Source organism: Haematobia irritans, chromosome 3, assembly GCF_050003625.1.
Source record: "Haematobia irritans isolate KBUSLIRL chromosome 3, ASM5000362v1, whole genome shotgun sequence".
NCBI lineage: Eukaryota > Metazoa > Arthropoda > Insecta > Diptera > Muscidae > Haematobia > Haematobia irritans.
Window position 1 is genome coordinate 30,588,318 of NC_134399.1, and position 16,630 is coordinate 30,604,947.

Here is a 16,630-nt window from a genome sequence, read left to right on the forward strand (position 1 = left end):
GTTGATAGTTTGATAGCTTCTTATCCAATTTATTCCTTAGATGGTTATCCAAGATTCTCTAGAGTCTTCAATAAAAGGATGTTAGGCTGATAGGTCTGAAGTCTTTGGCTGCTACTGTACCGGTAGCATGAGATTTAAATCAAGTTCCAGGACGACCAAAAAGTAAAATCTTGTTAAAAGGAATTTCAAATGCACTTTTAGTAAATTTCGAGCTTAATGCGAATGACATTTACACTAAAGCTACATTTTCTTTCATAGATAAATTCAATTGTTTTTGGATGTGTTACAATTTTTTTACAATTTTTACAATTTTAGCAATTATTACTAATACAATTTTAAAATTTAAAATTACTTCGAACCACTTTATATTTCTATTAATTCAATGTGTGTTTGTTTATTCGAAAAGAAGTATAGTTAATAAAATCTAAAAAAATAACTTTTGCTGTACACAGAAAAAAATTCAGTAGTTAAGCTAAAGCAAAAAAATTATTTGTTTTGTAAATTGAAATTTTCCACAGTCCAATGAAATTTTCGTTTTTTTTTTAAGTATGTCTCAAACATTTTATGAACTAAACGCGAGTATAAAGTTCAATGACCGTACACATAAGTTCATTTTTAACTAAAACAAATGAAAATGTTCGTACGATTCCCAAAAGTAGTAAGAATGAACTACTGTATGGTTAAAATGGTCATGATTTGGCGCCAATGAATTTCTTATTTACTTTTGAGAGGGAGTAATTTCGAGAACAACAGTTAAAAAGTAACATACAACATGGTACTAAATTTTCCTGGTTTTAACATTTTCATTCTTCCTATAAAACAGTGTACTTTTTTCGGTGTATTAAACATAAATATTTTTTAGGAGTATAATTAACATTCAGCTTTGTCCATGAGCCAGTGCAGCATTGTGTACTCTATAGCCATGAAGACTGGCGAAGAAACGTGCTGCTATGTTTAGCGTTAAATCAATTTTAAAAAGAACTTCAGTTAAATTACAGCAGCGATACGTCACAACAGACCAAAACCGGTTGGTTCAAACTTATTGTCTTTGAGATTAATGAAAACTAGCAACCATCCAACTTGGTTGTCTATCAAACAAAAACCACATCAAACTTTAGTTTTAGTCGAGCCCTCAAACCGAATAGTAATGTTGAACGGTGGTTATCGCTATTGCTTTTGATGTTGTGGATCCAAACAAAATCGAAAAAAAATAAAATAAAAAAATCTTGCGAATTATAATATCAAAATAAAATTGATTAACAATTTCAATTTGCGTTTTTGTGATAGCAATAATTATAAAATATTAATAAAAAACAAACAAAACATGGAAGTAAAGGGTGATAAGGAACAAGGAAAAAATCATTGATGATTTACAAGCTTGGTTCGAAGAAACCCCAACTTACCAAATAAAATTGGTAAGTGGTGAATTCAATGTAAACAATGGTATTTTTTTTTTGAGCGATTGATGTTTACAGTTTGGTTGAAGATTTGTGACCTCGTCTCCTCAACTGAATAATAATTAGTACCGGTTTTTTTGTATTTTTATTTAGCTTCAGATTTATGTTAAATAATGTAAAATGTGGTTATTTCAAATAATTGTCATTGTGAAGAAAAAAAAATCAAAATAAACCGCTAATATTTACAATGACGAAACGAATATACACATGGGAAAATATATAGTTAAAGTTTAGGCTCAAACATCATATGTTGTATGAATAAGGAAAATCATATTTGTTTTATTGACAGCCAATTATATTGTTTACAATCCACCAAAAGCACATTGAAACAAGTATATATGGCCGTTGGTTCGGCCAGTCCGATTCTACTACACTGAAAAACCAGTGAACCCATCAGGAAGAAAAGTGTTGATTATTTAAAAAAAAATTAACTAAACAGTATTACAAACGCTGATATCACGCCGATATCATAAAAATAAGTAAATATTTTCGACAAATTCAAGAAAATTTATTCGAAATATTTTTTTTTTCAATTGTTAATAAAATTTTGTCAGTTTTGTTTGTTATTGTTGGCTTCTCTTCAATCGTTTATTGTTGTTTTTGATCTCAGCTTAAAACCATGCATTGACTAAACTACAAGTGTAGCTTAACCAACAGAGGAAAAGTATGCTTGTCAAATTTATTTTGGGCAAAGCCCTATAGACTGCAAGATGGTTGGATGTACAGCTGTTTCGGAATTACCACATTCCTCATCAGCATCCTCTACTTGCAGCAAAACTATCAACCAATTATCAGAATAAATTCGGGTAATTCACTCAACCCAAAGTGAACTGCACCTGCAAATTTGTTTAGGCAGTAGCCGACTATCAAACCTTTTTTTCGGAAGGTTCAGGTGCAGTTCACTTTGGGTTGAGTGAATTACCCGAATTTATTCTGATAATTGGTTTATAGTTTTGCTGCAAAATAGAGGATGCTGATGAGGAATGTGGTAATTCCGAAACAGCTGTACATCCAACCATCTTGCAGTCTACGTGGAGAGCCAGAATTGAAATATGGGGATCGCTTAGGTTAGGTTGGGTAAGATGGCAGCCCGATGTATCAGGCTCACTTAAGACTATTCAGTCCATTGTGATACCACATTGGTGAACTTCTCTCTTATCACTGAGTGCTGCCCGATTCCATATTAAGCTCAATAACAAGGGACCTCCTTTTTATAGCCGAGTCCGAACGGCCTTCCACATTGCAGTGAAATCACTTAGAGAAGCTTTGAAACCCTCAGAAATGTCACCAGCATTACTGAGGTGGGATAATCCACCGCTGAAAAACTTTTTGGTGTTCGGTCGAAGCAGGAATCGAATCCACGACCTTGTGTATGCAAGGCGGGCATGCTAACCATTGCACCACGGTGGTCGAAAAATGGGAGTCGCTTATAGCTCCCATATAAGCGACCCCCATTTTTCGACCACAATTATGAACTAAATATGGACCAATTTTTGTGTGATTGGGGATCGATTTATCTGAGGGCTATATATAACTATAGACCGATATGGACCTAGTTATGCATGGTTGTTAACGGCCATATACTAGCAAAATGTACTAAATTTCAACTGACTCGGATGAAATTTGCTCCTCTAAAACCAAATCTCGGGATCGGTTTATATGGGGGCTATATATAATTATGGACTGATATGAACCAATTCCTGCATGGTTGTTGGATACCATATACTAACATCTCGTAATTTCAACCGAATCGGATGAATTTTGCTCTTCCAAGGGGCTCCGGAGGTTAAATTTGGGGATCGGTTTATATGGGGGTGTCTAAACTAAAGTTTAGACATAACCTTTTTATTTATTTAATTGTTCTATAAACATTTTAATTGAAATCTGTTTTGAAATTTAATTGAATTATTGTGAATTCTAATATTGATACAAGTTAAGTGTTAAGTGAATTATCGATTAATTTCCCAAGTATATTATTGTGAATTATAAACTTTACAACATGTTTCTTGGAAGGCTTATTCATACAAAATTTTTTTTCAATTCTGAATCTCAAACGGTGAGCATAGACAATAAACCGAATCTCCATAACTCCAACTCTTGGTTTTCTCCTTTTTATTGACTTGTACCACTGTGATGTCATAATTTCTCATATGCTAAGAAATTATGATAAAGATCTAACGTCCACAATACTCCTAGCTCCAAAGGTTCTCCAAGTGTTGTTCCGCCCAACTACCCACAAATACAGTCCACACACACTAAAGGAATTGGAATCCACCTACTCAACTACTTCATACACAATCCCTCTAACCCAATTCTTAAACAGGGGGCTATATATAATTATGGACTGATGTGGACCAATTTTTGCATAGTTGTTAGAGACCATATACTTACACCACGTACCAAATTTCAGGAGGATCGGATGTAATTTGTTTATCTTAGAGGCTCCGCAAGCCAAATCTGGAGATCGGTTTATATGGGGCTATATATAATTATAGACCGATGTGGACCAATTTTTGCATAGTTGTTAGAGACCATATACTTACACCACGTATCAAATTTCAGCCGGATCGGATGAAATTTGCTTCTCTTAGAGGATAGTGCTCCATTTTCTGCTGGGATATCACTTCTGAGCAATATTTCTATTAAAATGAGCAATTATATCAGCGCTATGTAGAAGCTGCTCTAAATCGGGACATCGCTCACAAAAATCAGCGCTGATTCGGTTGGTTTGTAAGCAGTTGGTACCAGGACTGTGGAGTCGAGCCAATTTTGCTCGACTCCGACTCCAGCATTTTTCATCAGCTCGACTCCGACTCCGGGTAATTTGTAGTTATATTGTGGGGGTACCGTAAGTGGATCGATATAAAGTATCGTATTTATTTTTGTGTGCAAACAAAAGGTCTTAATTTCACATTAGATGCCAATTGAACACTATATTTCAAATTTAGGGCAATGTTTAATAAATAAAATAATGATATAAATACCCATCATAATATGAGAAGATACCAACAGTATATGTATTTGTGGACCAAAATTATTGATACTATCCCAAATCCTTTAAATTTGTTGCGAGCTATATAAAGGTTTATATTCCCATATGCATGAATTTGAATCTGAATCGATTTAGACAAAATTGTATATACTTCTACAAAATCCATGTACTTAAAATTTAAATCTAACGTTATGGGACGTAACACAATTTTAACAAAAAATAAAAATGCAAGGAAAGTCTAAAGTCGGGCGGGCCGATTATAATATACTCTGCACAACTTTGTATTTAGATCTACATTTTGATAAAATCTCAAATCAGACCTCTACAAAATCTCGGGCAATATTTGGGAAATATTTATAATTGTTTAGACAATTGATTTATTCATTGAAAAATTTGAAAATTTGAGTCATTTCTACAAGTTGTCGACTAAGCAGTGAGTATCAGTGAACATACAATTTTGGAAAAATTTTTGTCTAGTAAATACAACCCAGCAAAAAATGGAGCACTATTTCAGCAGGATTGTAAGGGAGAGAGGCAGTACCAACTGCTTACAAAACAACCGAATCAGCGCTGATTTTTGTGGGCGATGTCCCGATTTAGAGCAGCTTCTATATAGCGCTGATATAATTGCTCATTTTAATAGAAATATTGCTCAGATGTGAGCAATATTGTTATTGGTATGAAGGAAAACAGCACTACCTTTCGCGTATATATACTGCATGAATTGGTTGCAATAACGTAAACGAATGATCATAAACTAGTTTGATTACTCATTTACGTTATTGCCGCCGATACATGCAGTGTGGATGCATTGCCTACTTTATTGTATACCAAAAAGCGCAACTAAATTTTACTGCTGAAATATTTTTTGCTGGGAATTTTGCAAAATGTTATATACAAAACAAAATGTTGACTAAATTTTCTACAGAAATAAAATTTTGGAAAAATTTTCTATAGAAATCAAATTTTGACCAAATATATAGAAATACAATTTTGAATAAAATTTTTATAGAAATAAAATTTGGCAAAAATTTTTATAGAAATAAAAGTTTGAAAAAATTATCAATAGAAATACAATTAAAAAAAATGTGTAGCAAACAAAATTTTCTATAGAAATATAATTTTGACAAAATTTTCTATAGAAATAAAATTTTGACAAAATTTTCTATAGAAATAAAATTTTGAGAAATTTTTCTACAGAAATAAAATTTTGGCAAGATTTTCTATAGAAATAAAATTTTGACAAAAGTTTCTATAGAAATAAAATTTTGACAAAATTTTCTATAGAAATAAAATTTTGACAAAATTTTCTATGGAAATAAAATTTTGACAAGATTTTCTATAGAAATAAAATTTTAACAAAATTTTCTATAGAAATAAGAGTTTAACAAAATTTTCTATAGAAATAAAATTTGACAAAATTTTCTATAGAAATAAAATTTTGACAAGATTTTCTATAGAAATAAAATTTTAACAAAATTTTCTATAGAAATAAAATTTTAACAAAATTATCTATAGAAATAAGAGTTTAACAAAATTTTCTATGGAAATAAAATGTTGACAAAATTTTCTATAGAAATAAAATTTTGACAAAATTGTCTATAGAAATAAAATTTTGACAAAATTTTCTATAGAAACAAAATTTTGACAAAATTTTCTATAGAAACAAAATTTTGACAAAATTTTCTATAGGAATAAAAATTTGACAAAATTTTCTATAGAAATAAAATTTTGACAAAATTTTCTATGGAAATAAAATTTTGACAAAATTTTCTATAGAAATAAAATTTTGACAAAATTTTCTACAGAAACAAAATTTGACAAAATTTGACAAAATTTTCTATAGAAATGAAATTTTAACAAAATTTTCTATAGAAATAAAATATTGACAAAATTTTCTATAGAAACGTGCTATTCACATAGAAACATGCTATTTTCTATAGAAACACAATTTTGACAAAATTTTCTATAGAAATAATATTTTGACAAAATTTTCTATAGAAATAATATTTTGACAAAATTTTCTATAGAAATAAAATTTTGACAAAATTTTCTATGGAAATAAAATTTTGACAAAATTTTCTATAGAAATAAAATTTTAACAAAATTTTCTATGGAAATAAAATTTTGACAAAATTTTCTATTGAAATAAAATTTTGACAAAATTTTCTATGGAAATAAAATTTTGACAAAGTTTTCTATAGAAATACAATTTTTACAAAATTTTCTATAGAAATAAAATTTTAACAAAATTTTGTATAGAAATAAAATATTGACAAAATTTTCTATAGAAATAAAATTTTGACAAAATTTTCTATGGAAATAAAATTTTGACAAAATTTTCTATAGAAATAAAATTTTGACAAAATTTTCTATAGAAATAAAATTTTGACAAAATTTTCTATAGAAATAAAATTTTGACAAAATTTTCTCTGGAAATAAAATTTTAACAAAATTTTCTATAGAAACAACATTTTGAGAAAATTTTCTAAAGAAATAAAATTTTGACAAAATTTTCTATAGAAATAAAATTTTGAGAAAATTTTCTATAGAAATAAAATTTTGAGAAAATTTTCTATAGAAATAAAATTTTTGCAAAATTTTCTATAGAAATTAAATTTTGACTAAATTTTCTATAGAAATAAAATTTTGACAAAATTTCCTATAGAAATAAAATTTTTCACAAAATTTTCTATAGAAATAAAATTTTGGCAAAACTGTTTATAGAAATAACATTTTGACAAAACTGTTTATAGAAATAACATTTTGACAAAATTTTCTATAAAAAACAATTTTAAAAAAATTTTCTGTCAATATTCCACATATGTATATGGCCTTAAAATAAAATTAAAAAAAAAATAATTTCGATTGTTCGAAATATTTCAAATAAATTGATATGGGCATTAAAATGGATCGATCCAGCCCATCTGCTAGTCTAACATTCTAGGAAACATAAAAAGATAGCGGTAATTGGAAGTTGATTTTCATTTACAATCATGCTGTACATTGATCGAATGAATAACGCAATTGAAACTAATTTGCGTAAAAATTTGCATAGTTACAAAAATGTGAAGTGTTTTAAAAATGTGGTTTAGGTGGAGACGGAGTCGAGCAAAATTTTTACGACTCTGACTCCAGCAAAATCTTCAGACTCCGACTCAGGCTCCACAGCCCTGGTTGGTACTGCCTCTCTCCCTTACAATACTGCTGGAATTGTGCTCCATTTTCTGCTGGGGTGTATGCTTGCAATGTACGCTTGTGTTGTATACATATGAGAGTAACACATTGTTGTGGTCCTCTCATGCTGTGAGAAAATTTGCATTTATCGATATATTATGTAAAGCTTTATGAATGTTATGAAGTAGTTCATGAAATTTATTAAATTATTTATAATTTAATAACAAGTATTTTCCAAAAATATACATAAGTAAACGTAAATCTATAAATTTTCAGAAATGTACAAATCATATTTTTTGTGTGTAACCCGCTACGACGATGGGGTTTTCAAAGGAACTATTATATTTGATTCCTGCTGGTGGAAGTCAAATATAATAGTTCCATAGCGCCGCAATTGTAGGCTCTTATCTTCTAATACCGCAATATAAACCAATCTACAGATATGACTTCTAGGGCTTCCGAAAACTCTACATGAGTGCATAATAACATATCGTGTAAGCCATATATCAAGTGACTAATAGACAATTTCAAATTGATTATTTTTTTTTTTGATTTTTTTTTTTATGCATTTAGACGGCGTTATCAAACTTTTTCCTCTATTTGGTTTAATAAAACAATTGATCTCCCACTTTAGATATAATACGGGCGGCTATATAAGCTTCACACTGACTGAACCCAATGGAATTGTTATTTGTTTGACAAACATTTGTAAACACGTTATTGTTAAAAAGAGAAAAAAACTCTTTTAAATAAATTTAAAATTAAAATGCAATACTGATATCGCAAAATAAAACAATAATAATAACTAGATTCGGAATTAATTATATGGGTATCGTATATGGGTACATGTGTACGTACTGTATAGCAGATATTTTTCGTACATACAAATTAAATTCTATATCACAATGACATTGCAAAAACCAGACTGTCTATTAGCTTCTGATAAAATTGTTTCGTATAATTATGTAGTGAAGCTCAAAACAAAATTGATTCTAGTGTAAAATTATAAGACATATGTCTTAATGTCGAAGAAAGATATACAAATAAATAATAATAAAATTAATTACCTATATTTATTAATTGTTATGTGGTTAGAGTGAAATTATTTTGAAGTACGTGAAAATGTGACTACCAGATATTGATAAAGGGTGATACGGTCAAAATTTGGTCAATATAAACTTGACGTATTTCTTTCAATTTTGCATTTAAAAAACCTGAACACCCCTCATTTTGAAGGTGTGTGTGTATAGAATGTTGCCCCTATTTTGATTTTGGAATTCACTCTTCAGTTTGTCAAAATGCCGTTCAAGCAAGAAGAGCAGCGTATCAAAATTTTGCTCGCGCATCGCGAAAATCCGAGCTACTCGCACGCAAAGCTGCCAAAATCGCTAAAAGTTGCCAAATCAACCGTTAAAAATGTAATTAAAGTGTTTGGGGAACGTTTGTCGACAGCCAGGAAGTCTGGATCGGGGGGAAATCGAAAACCGGAAGCCGCTGAGACGACAAAGGGAGTCGCGGTAGTGGCAAGCGAAACCCTAACCTCTCTCTCCGAGATGCCGCAAATAAGCTGGGTGTATCGTCTACAACCGTGCATCGAGCCAAAAAACGAGCCGGACTATCGACTTACAAGAATGTAGTGACTCCAAATCGCGATGATAAACAAAATACGACGGCCAAAGCGCGATCCCGGAGGCTGTACACGACGATGCTGACGAATTTGGACTGCGTGGTAATGGACGACGAAACCTACGTCAAAGCCGACTACAAGTAGCTTCCGGGACAGGAGTTTTATACGGCAAAAGGAAGGGGAAAGGTAGCAGATATTTTCAAGCACATAAAACTGTCAAAGTTCGCAAAGAAATATCTGGTTTGGCAAGCCATCTGTACCTGTGGCTTGAAAAGCAGCATTTTCATAGCTTCCGGGACTGTCAACCAAGAAATTTACGTGAAAGAGTGTTTGAATAAACGTCTGCTGCCTTTCCTGAAGAAACACGGTTGTTCCGTACTGTTTTGGCCGGATTTGGCATCTTGCCATTACGGTAAAAAGGCCATGTAGTGGTATGCCGCCAACAACGTGCAGCTGGTTCCCAAGGACAAGAACCCTCCCAACACGCCGGAGCTCCGCCCAATTGAGAAATACTGGGCTATTGTCAAGCGGAACCTAAAGAAGACCAAAAAAAAACTGCTAAGGACGAGCAGCAGTTCAAGGCAAACTGGCTTTCTGCGGTGAAGAAGGTGGACAAGGTGGCTGTACAAAATCTGATGTCAGGTGTCAAGCGTGAGGCCCGGCAATTCGGATTTGGAAAAGCGAAAGCCTAAGTGAATATTTTTCCTGAATTTTATACTAATTGAACTTGAAAAAGAAATTTAATTTGATTTTTTAAATAAACGATTTCACCGATTTACACGCGTTTTCCCTTGACCAAATTTTGACCGTATCACCCTTTAGTCTAAACGTCGTATCCCAGCATATCATATCCTAATACAAAATTCATAACAATTTACTTTTAGTTGGAAATCTTATTTTCCATGGCAAGGGCATGTCCAATGAAGAACTTAATTTGAACAAATCAAATATAAAAATTTCCTGTGAAAACTCTTTGTTGCAGCGGCTGACTTGAATAGATATAGAATATCAGCTAGATTTGCTGAGTAAAAAATGTTGCAAATCTTTAGCGAAATATTTATTAGATTTAACGACACCATCACGATGTCGTTATGCCAGTCGACCTTAAATAATTAAATTAAATTATTATTACTCTGAATGGAAGTAACAATTATGAACTAACTAACTAACTATATTATGTTAGAATAATAAAACAATACATTAATTAAATAATTATATATACACATACATAGTTATCACAGTTAATATTAGCATATACGCTGCCACTGAAGGGTGTACTAAAAACTAAATCATTGGAAATAACAATTTTTTTAATAAAGATTTAAGTGTTGATTTCAAATCCAGTACACACTTCATTCTCCAGCAAAAACATTTGGAAGTTCTTTAAAAGTCATTAATTTTAATGTACATACAAAAAATACTCTTCTACACTGAAACAAGTATATACGGCCGTAAGTTCGGCCAGGCCGAATCTTATGTACCCTCCACCATGGATTGCGTAGGAACTTCTACTAAAGGCTGTCATCCACAATCGAATTACTTGGGTTGCGATAACACTTGCCGATGGCAAGGTATCGTAAAACTTTTTAACACTGTCTTCTAAATTGTAAGTTAGCCCATACGGGGTATATATTAAACAAAAAACAAGTATATACGGCCGTAAGTTCGGCCAGGCCGAAGCTTATGTACCCTCCATCATGGATTGCGTAGAAACTTCATCTAAACACTGCCATCCACAATCGAATCACTTAAGTTGCGGTAACGCTTGCCGATGGCAAGGTATCTTAAAACCTCCTAACACCATCTTCTAAATTGTATGTAAGTCCATACGTGGTATATATTAAATCAAAAAAGATCGATCCAATACGTATACAATTCATTTTGACAAAGTAGACATAACATTTTGACAAAATTTTCTACAGAAATAAAATTTTAACAAAATTTTATATAGAAATAAAATTTTCACAAAATTTTCTACAGAAATAAAAATTTTGACAAAATTTTCTATAGAAAGAAAATTTTGACAAAAATTTCTACAGAAATAAAATCTTCGTAGATTATTTTTGGCTCGAGTGGCAACCATGATTATGAACCGAATAAAATTTGAACAATATTTTCTATAGAAATAAAATTTTGACAAAATTTTCTATAGAAATAAAATTTTGACAATGATGAAAATTTTATTATGAACCGAATAAAATTTTAACAAAATTTTCTCTAGAAATAAAATTTTGACAAAATTTTCTATAGAAATAAAATTTTGACAAAATTTTCTATATAACTAAAATTTCGGTAGATTATTTTTGGCTCTAGTGGCAACCATGATTATGAACCGATATGGACCAATTTTTGTGTGATTGGACCAATTTTGGTATGGTTGTTAGCGACCATATACTAACACCACGTTCCTAATTTGAACCGGATCGGATGAATTTTGCTCCTCCAAGAGGCTCCGGAACCAAATCTGGAGAATGTTTTATATGGGGGCTATATATAATTATGGACCGATATGGACCAATTCTGGCACGGTTGTTAAAGATCACATACTAACACCATGTTCCAAATTACAACCGGATTGGATGAAATTTGCTTCTCTTGGAGACTTCCCAAGCCAAATCTGGGGATCGGTTTATATGGGCGCCATATATAATTTGGACCGATGTGGACCAATTTTTGCACGGTTGTTAGAGACCATATACCAATACCATGTACCAAATTTCAGCCGGATCGGATGCAATTTGCTCCTCTTTGAGGCTTCGCAAGCCAAATCTGGAGATCGGTTTATATGGGGTCTATATATAATTATGGACCGATGTGGATCAATTTTTGCATGGTTGTTAGAGACCATATACCAACATCATGTACCAAATTTCAGCCGGGTCGGATGAAATTTGCTTCTCTTTTAGGCTCCGCAAGCCAAATCTGGGGATCGGTTTATATCGGGGCTATATATAATTATGATCCAATGTGGACCAATTTTTGCATGGGTGTTAGAGACCATATATAAACACCATGTACCAAATTTCGGCCGGATCGGATGAAATATGCTTCTCTTAGAGGCTCCACAAGACAAATCTGGGGATCGGTTTATATGGGGGCTATATATAATTAAAGACCGATATGGACCAATTTTTTCATGGTTGTTAGAGACCATATACCAACATCATGTACCAAATTTCAGCCCGATCGGATGAAATTTTCTTCTCTTTGAGGCTCCGCAAGCCAAATCTGGGGATCGGTTTATATGGGGGCTATATATAATTATGGACCGATGTGAACCAATTTTTGTATGGTTGTTAGAGACCATATACCAACACCATGTACCAAATTTCAGCCGGATCGGATGAAATGTGCTTCTCTTTTAGGGTCCGCAAGCCAAATCTGGAGATCGGTTTATATGGGGGCTATATATAATTATGGACCGATGTGAACCAATTTTTGCATGGTTGTTAGAGACCATATACCAACACCATATACCAAATTTCAGCCGGATCGGATGAAATATGCTTCTGTTAGAGGCTCCACAAGCCAAATCTGAGGGTCCCTTTATATGGGGGCTATACGTAAAAGTGGACCGATATGGCCCATTTTCAATACCATCCGACCTACATCGATAACAACTACTTGTGCCAAGTTTCAAGTCGATAGCTTGTTTCGTTCGGAAGTTAGCGTGATTTCAACAGACGGACGGACGGACGGACGGACGGACGGACATGCTTAGATCGACTCAGAATTTCACCACGACCCAGAATATATATACTTTATGGGGTCTTAGAGCAATATTTCGATGTGTTACAAACGGAATGACAAAGTTAATATACCCCCATCCTATGATGGAGGGTATAAAAAGGCGATTAAATACGTATATAATCTAGTTTGACAAAATTTTCTATAGAAATAAAATTTTGACAAAATTTTCTATAGAAATGAAACCTTGACAAAATTTTCTATAGAAATAAAATTTTGACAAAATTTTCTATAGAAATAAAAATTTGACAAAATTTTCTATAGAAATAAAAACTTGACAAAATTTTCTATAGAAATAAAATGTTGACAAAATTTTCGATGGAAGTAAAATGTTGACAAAATTTTCTATAGCAATACAATTTTGACAAAAATTTCTATAGAAATAAAATGTTGACAAAATTTTGTATAGAAATGAAATTTTGACAAAATTTTGTATAGAAATAAAATGTTGACAAAATTTTCTACAGAAATAAATTTTTTACAAAATTTTCTATAGAAATAAAATTTTGACAAACATTTCTATAGAAATAACCTTTTGACAAAACTTTCTATAGAAATGAAATTTTAACAAAACTTTCTATAGTAATAAAATTTGACAAAATTTTCTATGGAAATAAAGTTTTGGTAGATTACAAAATTTTCTATAGAAATAAAATTTTGACAAAATTTTCTATGGAAATAAAATTTTGACAAACATTTGTATAGAAATAAATTTTTGACAAAACTTTCTATAGAAATGAAATTTTGACAAAACTTTCTATAGTAATAAAATTTGACAAAATTTTCTATGGAATTAAAGTTTTGGTAGATTATTTTTGGCGTTATGGACCAATTTTTGTGTAATAAGTCATCGGCTATATATAACTAAAGACCGATTTGGACCAATTTTTACATGGCTGTTAGAGGCCATATATTGACAAAATGTACCAAATTTCAACCGTATCGGATGACTTTTGCTCCTCCAAGAGGTTCCGGACGTCAAATCTGGGGACGGTTTATATGGGAACTATATATAATTATGGACCGATATGGACCAATTTTTGCATGGTTGTTAGAGACCATATACTAACACCATGTACCAAATTTCAACTGGATCGGATGAATTTTGCTCTTCCAAGAGGCTCCGGAGGTCAAATCTGGGGATCGGGTTATATGGGGGCTATATATAATTATGGACCGATATGGACCAATTTTTGCATGGTTGTTAGAGGCCGTATACTAACATCAGGTACCAAATTTCAACCGGATCCGATGAATTTTGCCATGCTTTTTTATACCCTCCACCATAGGATGGGGGTATATTAGCTTTGTCATTCCGTTTGTAGCACATCGAAATATTGCTCTAAGACCCCATAAAGTATATATATTCTCGGTCGTGGTGAAATTCTGAGTCGATCTGAGCATGTCCGTCCGTCCGTCTGTTGAAATCACGCTACCTTCCGAACGAAACAAGCTATCGACTTGAAACATGGCACAAGTAGTTGTTATTAATGAAGGTCGGATGGTATTGCAAATGGGCCATATCGGTCCACTTTTACGTACAGCTCCCATATAAACGGACCCCCAAATTTGGCTTGCAGACCCTCTAAGAGAAGCAAATTTCATCCGATCCGGCTGAAATTTGGTATATGGGGTTTGTATATGGTCTCTAACAACCACTCATGGTTGTTAGAGACCGATGGTCCATCGGTCCATAATTATATATAGCCCCAATATAAACCGATCCCCCGATTTGGTTTGCGGAGCCTCTAAGAGAAGCAAATTTCATCCGATCCGGCTGAAATTTCGTACATGGCGTTGGTATATGTTCTCTAATGACCATGCAAAAATTGGTCCACATCGACCCATAATTATATATAGCCCCCATATAAGCCGATCCCCAGATTTGACCTCCGGAGCCTCTTAGAGGAGCAAAATTCATCCGATCCGGTTGAAATTTGGTACGTGGTGTTAGTATATGGTCTCTAACAACCATGCAAGAATTGGTCCATATCGGTCCATAATTATATATAGACCCTATATAAATCGATCCCTAGATTTGTCCTCCGGAGCCTCTTGGAGGAGCAAAATTAATCCGATGCGGTTGAAATTTGGAAAAGGGTGTTAGAATGTGGTCTCTAACAAACACGCAAGAATTGGTCTATATCGGTCCATAATTATATATAGCCCCCATATAAACTGTTCCCCAGATTTGATCTCCGGAGCCTCTTGGAGGAGCAAAATTCATCCGATCCGGTTGAAATTTGCAACGTGGTGTTAGTATAAGGCCGCTAATAATCATGCCAAAATTGGTCCATATCGGTCTATAGTTATATATAGCCGATCCCCAATCACACAAAAATTGGTCCATATCGGTTCATAATCATGGTTGCCAAATAATCTACCAAAATTTTATTTTTATAGAAAACATTGTCAAAATTTTATTTCTATAGAAATTTTTTTCCAAATTTTATTTCTATAGAAAATTTTGTCAAAATTTTACTTCTATAGCAAATGTTGTCAAAATTTTATTTCTATAGAAACTTTAAACTTAATTATATACGTATTTAATCGGCCTTTTTTAGTTTAATATATACCACGTATGGACTATGTGGTATATATTACGGTGTTAGGAAGTTTTAAGACACCTTGCCATCGGCTTCAGTAGAAGTTTCTACGCAATCCATGGTGGAGGGTACATAAGCTTCGGCCTGGCCGAACTTACGGCCGTATATACTTGTTTTTCATATGCAATCCTTTAAAAATGAGTTAACGATAACTTTATTTTCCAAATTCAGTCTCGACATTCAGTAGAAATTTTGCTATGTTTCAAGTAAAAAAGTCTTTAAAATAAAGTGTTGAAAAACATGTCCTATTTTTGAACGATTTTTTGCTTTGTAGTCAAGATGCAAAAAGACAACAAATTTAAAGATAATTTCATTAATTTTAAATATTTTTTATGAATTATTAAAGTCAAGTTGACCTTACCCCAAAATTTTTTTCTTTCATGTCATGATACCAATTTTTAAGTCAAATGACTTAATTATAAGGACAATATAACTTCATTGAAAAGTTTATCGACTTTTGGACAAGGAAAAAAACTTTATATTAGAGAAATCCGTCTTCTAATCCTAAGCTAAATTTGCATTCGTATTTTAAGGACATGAAATCTTTGGCCTCACGATAATATTTTTTTCAGTGTAGATATAGACTTAATTTTTATTTCACAAGAAGTTTAATATAAATTGAATTGATGTAAATTGAAATCAATTAATTATACCCTCCACCATACGATGGGCATAAACTAACTTTGTCATTCCATTTGTAATACATAGCAATTTTGGTATCTGACCACGGTTGCCACATTAGTTAAAAATAATCTACAAAAATTTGGAGAAAGTTTTACCAAAAAACTACCAAATAAAAAAATAGTTTGAAAATTTTCTATTTCTATAGAAAGTTTTGTCAAAATTTTATTTCTATAGAAAATTTTGTCAAAATTTTATTTTTATAGAAAATTTTGTCAAAATTTTATTTCTCTAGAAAATTTTTGCATTATTTTATTTCTAGAGAAAATATTGTCAAAATCGTATTTCTATAGAAAATTTTGTCAAAATTTTATTTCTATAGAAAATTTTTTCAAAATTTTAT

The 16,630-nt window shown here is 32.0% G+C and overlaps 1 protein-coding gene across 1 annotated transcript in view; it reads left to right on the forward strand.

Moving 5' to 3' along the window:
• Nucleotides 1–1,134: 1,134 nt before the first annotated feature.
• LOC142229839 (alpha-tocopherol transfer protein-like) overlaps nucleotides 1,135–16,630 on the forward strand; it is a 35,797-nt gene continuing 20,301 nt past the window's right edge. Inside the window, exon 1 of the mRNA XM_075300421.1 lies at nucleotides 1,135–1,415. The gene's annotated coding sequence lies outside the window, so the exon portion shown is untranslated. The remainder of the gene's footprint in view (nucleotides 1,416–16,630) is intronic.